Genomic DNA, 8,844 nt, shown 5'->3' with positions numbered 1-8,844 from the left:
AGCTAATCGCGGGGCAGCGACAGAGGTAGCCACACAAGTTATTCATTCGGTAGCTCCTATTGTACCGTTAGCTAATCCTGAAAGGTTCAATGGGGATCCACATAAAGCGCAGATATTCCTGACCCAGTGTTCATTGCACTTTTTGTGTAGGTCGGTAGTTTTTAAGGAAGAGCAGGCTAAAGTTGCATTTGTGCTGTCCTACTTGAGTGGTGATGCTGCCGCCTGGTCCATGCCTTTGATCTCTCGTAATGACCCAGCCCTGTACAACTACGAGCTTTTTAAGAAGGAGTTCCTGAGAATTTTCGACAGAAGAACCGCCAACCAAGCTACAGACAATGAACTGCTGGATTTGAAGCAAGGGAGTCGTGATCTGGTAGCATATATTGCTCAATTTAATAAACTAATTGTGGAAACCAACTGGCCTGAGGATAAACGTTCAGCTTTATTCTATCGAGGTCTAAAGGACGAATTAAAGGACGCCTTAGCTCAAATACCCAAGAGACCTCAAGAGATATCAGAGTTGATAGATCTAGTTCTACAAATCGCTCATCGACTATTGGAAAGGCGTTCAGAAAAGAAGAAGGAGTTTCGGTCTTTTGTTCCCCGCTTGGACCGCATCAAAACAGACAGTAACAAGACTGAAACAGTCAGTGGAGAGGAACCTATGCAAATTGGGTCTATAAGAGGGCCTCTTACTAAGGAAGAGCGAGAGAAAAGACGAACTAAAAACGTATGCATGTATTGTGGAGATTCAGGACATTTTGTAAAAGACTGCCACAAAAAGCCCAAGACAAACGTGGGGTTAAAAGACAGATCCCATCAGTAGAGGGGGTTGCCCTGGTGGGAAATAAAGAACAGTCAACTCCGGAACACCAACAATTAGTTAATACTTTACAATCAGCAGCTCCGCATTTAATAGTCTCTTTTACCATAAAATTTGGACACAAGGAAGTTCCTGGGGTGTCAGTCATGATTGATTCTGGGGCAACAGGAAATTTTTGTGACCTGAGCTATGCAAAACAAATAGGAGTAAGAGCAATCAAAAAGAAGAATTTCGAAGTGGTTAAGTCAGTGGATGGTTCAAACTTAACTTCAGGCCCCATTACTGATGAAACGGAAACTTTAGAGTTAGTTGGGTTACAGAGTCATCGAGAATATATTAGATTCAACCTCATAGACGCTCCACAATTTCAGTTAATACTGGGATTACCATGGTTGACTGAGCACAACCCCACTATTGACTGGGAAAGAAGAACAGTCAAAATGGACTCTGAGCATTGTATCAAGAATTGTTTCCCAGGAACAAAAAACCATTCAGAAGGAACACCAGCTACAGAATTGGCTCAACTCATCAATTGCGTGTGTGCTGTAAATACCCAAGAAATTCCAGTAGAATACCAAGACTTGACCAGTGTATTCGACAAAAGAAATGCGGAGAAGCTTCCACCACATCGGGAGTATGACTGCAAGATTGAGTTAGAGCCTGATGCAGTATTGCCGTGTAGTCGAATTTACGCCTTGACAGAAGCAGAAAATGTCTATCTCAAGGAGTACCTAGACGAATTTCTGAAGATCGGTTTTATCAGACCTTCTCAATCACCAGTGTCATTGCCGCTATTTTTTCGACCCAAAAAAGATGGTACTCTACGCCTCTATATCGATTACAGAGCATTGAATCAGGTAACGGTGAAGAATCGATACCCGTTACCACTTATATCACCACTTCTGGATCAGGTCAAAAGAGCTAAGGTTTTCACCAAACTTGATTTACGTGGAGCTTATCACTTGGTGAGAGTGGCCGAAGGTGATGAGTGGAAAACAGCCTTCAGGACTAAATATGGCCTTTTCGAGTATCAGGTGATGCCATATGGACTAAGTAATGCTCCCGCAGCTTTTAAACATCTGGTAAATGATGTTCTTCGAGAATTTCTGGATCGAGTGGCAGTTGTCTATATAGATGACATCCTGATTTTCTCAAACACCATAGAGGATCATGTAAATCATGTAAGAGCAGTTTTACAAAAGTTACTAGAGAATCATCTATTTGTCAAACTGGAAAAGTGTTCCTTCCATGTTGAGCGTGTGGAGTTCCTTGGCTTCATCATATCTGCTGAAGGAGTAGCTATGGATCCCCGATAAAGTGCAAATCATACAAGATTGGTCTTCACCCAAGAACGTAAAGGAAATACAAAGCTTCCTTGGCTTTGCCAATTTTTATCGAAGATTTATTCCAGACTTTTCTGCCAAAGTATCTCCTATCACTCAACTTTTGAAGAAGGGGAAGAAATTTGATTGGTCCAATGAGGCTGAACAAGCGTTTCAATTTCTAAAAAAAACTTTCATTACAGCCCCAATTTTGATGCATCCCGATCCGGAACAGGCCTTTTACGTGGAAACAGATGCGTCCGATTTCGTTACAGGAGGGATCCTGTCACAAAGGGACAAACAAACGGGTCAACTTCATCCAGTGGCATTTAGATCAAGGAAACTGTCAGAACCGGAACTCAACTATTCAATTGCAGACAAAGAGCTGTTGGCAGTAAAAGAAGCCTTTCAAGATTGGCGACACTATCTGTTGGGAGCCAAGCATTGCGTAACTGTGTTCACAGATCACCGTAACTTACAGTTTTTAAAGTCAGCCAAGACCCTTACGCCACGGCAATTGAGATGGTCTTTGTACTTTTCAGATTTCAATTTTGTGATCACCTACAAACCGGGAGCGGAAAATGGGAAAGCAGATGCCTTATCTAGATTGAATGCACCTGAAGAAGTGAGAGCCACTAAGGCGGAACCCATTATTCCATTGGACAAGATTATTGGCACGGTCCATCTTGAAGAATTTGCACAGGAAATCCAAGAGAAGTGTCCAGACAGCATTTGGAAAGACTGGGTCGGTGAGGACGACAGGAAAACTATAACAGGAGGTCTCCCGTATTATGATGGAAATTTTATCTGCCCACCGAAGATTTGCAGACGAAAGTTCTTAAGGAATGTCACGACGATCGGTGGGCAGGTCACAAGGGCATCAAGAAAACTTTAGAGTTGATTGGAAGAAATTTTTGGTGGCCTGGCATGGCGGCTCAGGTGGGACAGTACGTTTCAACTTGTGAAACCTGTATAAAAGGGAAACCAAGTAGGCAGGCCCCTCAGGGATTATTGCAACCCCTGCCTAATGCACCTTATCCTTGGCATACTGTGTCTTTAGATCTGATAGTGGATCTACCAGCTAGTCAAGGACATACAGTCATATTGGTATTAGTGGATTCATTTTCTAAAATGAGCCATTTCATTCCATTAAAGAAAACACCCACCGCCCCACAACTAGTTCAGATATTTAATCAACACATAGTCCGGGCACATGGGATTCCACAAATAATCATTTCAGACAGGGGAACCCAATTCATTTCCAAATTCTGGAAAACCTTTATGCACAGCTTAGGGGTCGACACGAGGTTCTCCACCAGTATTCATCCTGAAACCGATGGACAGACGAAGAGAGTCAATCAGGAGTTGGAGTAATACCTGAGGCTTTATTTGTTGGAACAGGATGAGAACTGGTCGGATCTTTTGTGGACAGCCGAGTTTGCCTACAATAATGCAGTACATGACTCAACGGGGTATTCACTGTTCTATTTGAATTCTGGAAGACACCCTGATTTTATGGTCGGGAAAAAACATGATATGGTGCCTGCCGTCACTGATGTGGTGAAGGAGTTGAAGAACTCTTATAAAAAGGCTCAAGCAAACTTACTTAAGGCAAAACAATCCTACAAAAGACAGGCAGATAAGAAGAGACGGGTGGGCACCAAGTTTGTGGTGGGAGATCAGGTCTGGTTGTCCACTAAGCACTTAAGATTAAAAGGGAATAGGAAGTTTCAGCCCAGATTCCTCGGTCCCTTTAAGGTTCAAAAGATAATAAATCCAGTAGTGGTGAGGCTACAATTACCCAAACAGTTAAAAATCCATCCCGCTTTTCATGTATCATTGCTAAAAAAGAATCCACTCAATGCAAGGTTAAAACCAAACCCAACCGCAGTTAGAGTTGAGTCAGGGGAAGAATTTGAGGTTAGTAGAATTGTAGACTCTAAAGTCTCCAGAAACAAATTGTACTATTTGGTTGAGTGGAAAGGGTTTGGGCCAGAGGAAAGGTCTTGGGAACCAAGTTCCAATGTACATGCACCCAAGTTAGTCAGGAATTTCCATAAAATCTATCCAACTAAACCAAAATTGGGGGAGCCCTCTTTGGAGGGAGGTACTGTCAAGACTTGGGAAGCAACTGCTACCATGACAAAATGCAACGTCAACCCCTGCAACCCTAGGGCTAAACAAATTAAGTATCCGCGCTGTAGACGGAAATGTTTGGCGCCCAAAATCCTGTTAAAACGATGCCTAACAATAATAAGAGACTCAGGGGTGGAAAATGGCCGCGCAAATGAGCACAGATTTAAAACAGGTGAGCGGTCTAGTGTTTCCCTTCACGCGGCAGTCAGGAGGCTCAAGGAGCGCGTTCCACGAAGGAACTGCGCACTTCAACTGTAGCCTTGGAGAGTGTGTAGTGTCACCTCATGACGCAGCGCTAATTTGTGTTTACCTCAACAATTCTGTTCATCACAACTAGAACCCGCATGCGCAACGTGGGAGTCAACATTCCTGTCAAGAGAAAACCAAGCCAAGAGAATTTTCGTGTAGCGGTTTTTGGATTCCAGATTTCCAGCAAATGGTATTGTTTGTCCTATATAGAACTATTGAGGTAACTTGTGGCGCTTCATGTTCCAGATAATTAAGTTGTGAACTTCGGAGTTTATTTTATGACTGAATAGTATTACCAAATAACGCTTCAGAAATCTTTAACAGAAAGACAATCTTATCATCGTGAGCAAGTTAATTAGCTCTCTGGTGTACTCATACTTATTCAAGGAAGAACAGCAGTTGTCAGTTGGGTTTAAAAGCTACAACATGTAGCGAAGGTAATTACATGGGAGATCACTAACATATGCCAATTAGAATTAGTCGGTATGGGAATGTTATTAAAGGCTGTTGTTTTCCCCTAGATACAGATGCCGATTAACACCAAATAAATATAAAAACAGAAGAGAGAAGCTACAGCCAGAGGTCTACAGGGTAAATTTAATGACATGGTTAGACATTAAGCATATAAAGAGTGTGGGTGGTTTTTACATTGTGTCTTTCATATCCAGGTGCAGCAAGAGGATCCACCCAGACCATTGTGTGAAGACCTACCATCTTCAGAGGCTGTCTCTCTTGTTTCTTATCCACTTCCCCTTTCCCCCCTGCTTTAGTTACTACCTTGAGTATTCTCGGGTGGTGCCTGAGGTGGAGGGGCGTTGGGACCATCATCGGCTCCTGTGGATCCTTGGTACTCTGACACAGCGTCGACGTTTCGGTCTCCTAAAGTTTAATCCCCGAGACCATCATCAGGACTCAAGTTGCACCACGTATCTATCATAAAAACACATACATAAATTACCAACATATCCTAACATCTGAGTTCATCTATTAGTATTGTCACTTCAATGAAGGAAAACAGGTGTATCCCATTTGAACCACCCGATATAGTGTGTCAGTCTACATTCCCATGGTGACACAAAACAACCAAAGCAACCAAAGGTACCAAGCCGGGTGTCAAATCCACGTATCGAACACCCATGTTACCATCACCAAAAATGTGCCATGGAAAAAAACTATAATGTGGATGAACATCATTACTACCACACATAATGTCTCATAAAGAGACGCCATAATGTAGCTCTGCCTCCCTGAATCAAAACAAAAACACTTACTCGTACTTTCATGTGAAACCTTTAGATCACGTATTCCAATTTATTGCGAGAGCACTAGATCAAAACAGAGCAGAACGGAAAGTCCTAAATCATATCGGAAGACCTCTTTCAGTACGAAAGTCTATTAATCATGTTGTCTGCCTATACTTACATGAAAGCGGCAACCTTCGTCTGCGCTTCCAAAATCTGAAATAAAGGACACCAGGTCAGACGAAACTCGTCAACTACTGTTAACTAGAGGCTGCAAACCCTTTCCAGGAATGAAGCTTACTTCTTTTTCTCCAAGTCGGCTCTCTCCGTACCACTCGCCAAACAAATCCGAGAAGCCACCACACACGAGTGCGGAAGTTATTTAAGCCTTAGCGTCATCAAAAACCGCCTAAATTGGAAGAAAACCAGTCGTCCATCTTTGAAGGGAGCCTTCTAATACGAAATAACAATATCTGATGCCCAGAGTCAACCAAAATTTTTGGACACATAAAGTATAGCTCTCTAGTTTAAATACGACAATATTATAAACAACAAAAATTGTAAACATACTTGTATATATAGAAGTTGATACAGACCCCATTAAAAACCATTACTATGGTGTGAACCATTAGGACCTAGTTAATCTTTAGTGTTCAGACATAAACCCTGGTTGTTTAGGGCACCCGGCTAGAATGTAAGCCATACTCATATTTGGATTTACGACTCATATGTAGTGTCACCAGGAATAGTAAGTCACCTAACGAAAAAATGGAGGAACACATCTTAATAGATATTATATAGACCGATGCAGGTTATAATATTACAAACGATCATATCAGGTGTCGTAAAGTGCAACCCAGTCTCACCGCAACATGTAACTAAAGTCCAAATTGGCCACAACATGTAACTTAAGTCCAGTTTCTACCACAAGAATATAAGTACAGGTATCCTCGCTACTTAGCGGCAGACCCAGAGATCAAAGGTATATCAAAAATAGACAAAGGAACTCATTTGGAAAAATCTGCATAGATCATAAGGTAGCCAAAGTTTGCCACTCAATGTAAGAATTCAATCCCCTTTCTACAGTTTTGGCTGACCAAATCCACCTGTTTTCCTTCAATGTAAGTAGACAATCCACATTTTGTCTACGTTTAGTGTTTTTCACAGTCTCCAACACAAACCACTTCATATCTAAAGGGGTATGCTCTTTTTCCATGTAATGTTCCACCATGGGTGCTGTTACAATTTTGCATCTAATGCGTGATTGGTGTTGGATTATTCGTTTTTTGACTTCCTGCGTTGTTTTTCCAATATAAAAAAGGGCACAGGGGCATTCTATGCAGTAGATTACATTCTTAGTGAGACAGTTTGTATGCTGTCGTAATGTCCATTCTTTTCCATTCAAAACACAGGATTTCACCACCGATGTTGTGGGGCAGGCTGTGCAATGTCCACAGGGATGGTGGCCGGTTATGGGTGGGAGTCCCCATAAATTTGTCAAAGTAGTGGGGACTGGTTCTTTATATGCTTTAACAAGCGAATCCCTTAGATTTCTTCCCCTCTTAAATGCAAAGCGAGGTGTTCTCAACTGAGGTTCTACTTTTTGAATCAAATGCCAATTTTTGGTTACTATCTTCTTGATAGAATTGGATTCAGTTCCGAAAGTTGTGACACAGGTAATAACTTCTTGTATGGATGCCAAGTTAGTCTTAGTCTCCAAAAGCGCCTGCCGATCGTAATACCAGGCTCTTTTTAGAGAACGTTTGACCAGTCTATACGGATAGCCTCTGTGTCACAACTTTCGGAACTGAATCCAATTCTATCAAGAAGTAACAATTTTTATTGCTCATATGTGTAATCAGTTTTTAATATTTACATTTATAAAAATACATTTTTAACGGTATATTGGTCTCTTTTTGAAAAGCTACAATAGCCAGAATGCATTGTACTGGTAGAACGCAATTTGGAAATGCATTTTGTAAACATGAATTATAAACACAGCACGTTTTTGTAAAACAGTGGATTATTTGGGGTGGACTGTTACCCACCGCAAGGAATAACAACCAAACTTTTCTGGATGTACCCTAAAGTTATTAAATTAACCTGAGCTTAAACCTCCTGGTAGCTGCAGCACAGAGCAGGCCAGCTAAACTTAGAGCAACGTGTAAATTATTTATGAAGTACCAAAGCATAAAGTCAGAATCCTAAATAATAAAAAGCACAATTAGAAAACATTGAGTAAAATGTAATAAATAAAATACCAATAGAAACGACAAAAATCCCATAAGATCCAGAGATATGAGTTTTTAATGATTTAATTGAAAATAGCTCCACTGATGGTCTATGGTTGCAGAACACTGGAGCCTAGGTGCAGTTTGGGGCCAAACACAATAGATCCTGAAGTTAGATACACCAAGCAGGATGGTTCATTCAAGGATTTTACCTTCGGCTTTGTCTGCAAATTGGAGGAAAATTCTTTAATATGGGGCAAGGCAGCAGGCTGTAACTAACAAAGTCGATGCAAAGTCAGAGAGCCATTGGGTTGGGTCCTGCTGAAGACACGGGCTTAGGTGCGAAAAGCTCTTTGCGGGAGAAAATTGTATTTCCTATCTGCTGAGGTCCACCCATCACCTGAACACTTTTCACTTCTTCAGCGGGTCAAGATTTTCTCATTGGAACTTAGACTGTGATATGAAGGTTCTTTTCTTCCAGTGGGGCAAGACAGGAAGTAATATTCAACAAGGGCTCTAGTAGGTTGGATACCACTTCGTCAAGGATCCACCAAGGCAAATTTGCTCCTGCAGAGAAGATTGAAGTCAGACAAATCTATGTCTTTAGCCCACTGAGGTCGCGTCTCTGATGGATTGGAACTGGTGGTTTCCTTAGTTCTTAACCCAAGACTCTCAGACTCCAATGGAGACTCTTACGATTTTAGGCCTTGATCCATCAAAGCCTCAGCATTGTCCCACTCGAGTTAATACAGTTTCTAGGCCCATCCCAACTATTCTACCTGCAAAGAAAAGAAAAACACCACCCCACTCGTAGGCTATTGTCTTGGCAGTGGCAGCAATTT

This window comes from Triturus cristatus, chromosome 7 (genome assembly GCF_964204655.1).
Source record: "Triturus cristatus chromosome 7, aTriCri1.1, whole genome shotgun sequence".
Lineage (NCBI taxonomy): Eukaryota > Metazoa > Chordata > Amphibia > Caudata > Salamandridae > Triturus > Triturus cristatus.
The sequence above is the reverse complement of the archived record's forward strand: the minus strand, read 5'-3'. Positions refer to the sequence as shown.